Below are 826 nucleotides of genomic sequence, written 5' to 3' on the forward strand. Positions count from 1 at the left end.
TGAGAGGGGGAATATGGGGGTGCTGGGGATCTGGGGGGGGTCAGGATGGCAGTGCTGTGGCCAAGCCTGGTGCCAGCCCATGGCTTGTCCTGCTGCTCTCACCCCGGGGGGGTCCCGCTGGGGGTCCCACACCCTGGGGACGCTCCCATCGGACACAGCCCCCACCTGCCCGGAGGTGAGGGACAGCGGGGGAAAACGGGTCCGGGGGGGGCCACAGTGGGACGGCAGCGAGCCCTCGCGGGGGGGGGCTGGGCCACCACAGCACGCTGGGCACTGGCCTCCTGCCCCCCACCCCGCTCAGGCTCCTGGGGAAGCTGCTGCCCCCCACACGGGCTGTGCTGGGGTGCACCGGGACCCACGGCTGCCCCGCTGGGGACAAGGAGGGGGGACAAGGGGGGGACAGAGACCCACTGACCCCCAAGGATGGGGGGTGAGGTGTTGGGGCTCAGCCCGACCTCAGTGGGGTGAGGGACCACAGGAGCCACGGTGGTGCCCATTCCCCCCCCGAGCCCCCCCAGGACCCCCAAGCAGGGCAGGACGCTGCTCACGCGGCACAGGAACGGGGGTGGAGGGGGGGTTTGGGGGGGAGGTGGCACCCCGAGATGAAAGCGGGTTGAGGTGACGGACGGATCTGGAGCACGGCAGCCAGCGCCGGCTCCCAGTGGTGCCGCAGCCCCCCCCCCCACCACGCAGGGCCCCCCCGGCACGGGTGGGACACGGGGGGGGATGGCACGTGTCCCCACAGCCACAGCCTGTCCTGCTCCCCACACACATTGGGGAGGGGGTGACCGTGCCCCCCCTCCCCCCCAAAGCCACCTGACCCACT

This window comes from Calidris pugnax, unplaced genomic scaffold (genome assembly GCF_001431845.1).
Source record: "Calidris pugnax isolate Ruff unplaced genomic scaffold, ASM143184v1 scaffold639, whole genome shotgun sequence".
NCBI lineage: Eukaryota > Metazoa > Chordata > Aves > Charadriiformes > Scolopacidae > Calidris > Calidris pugnax.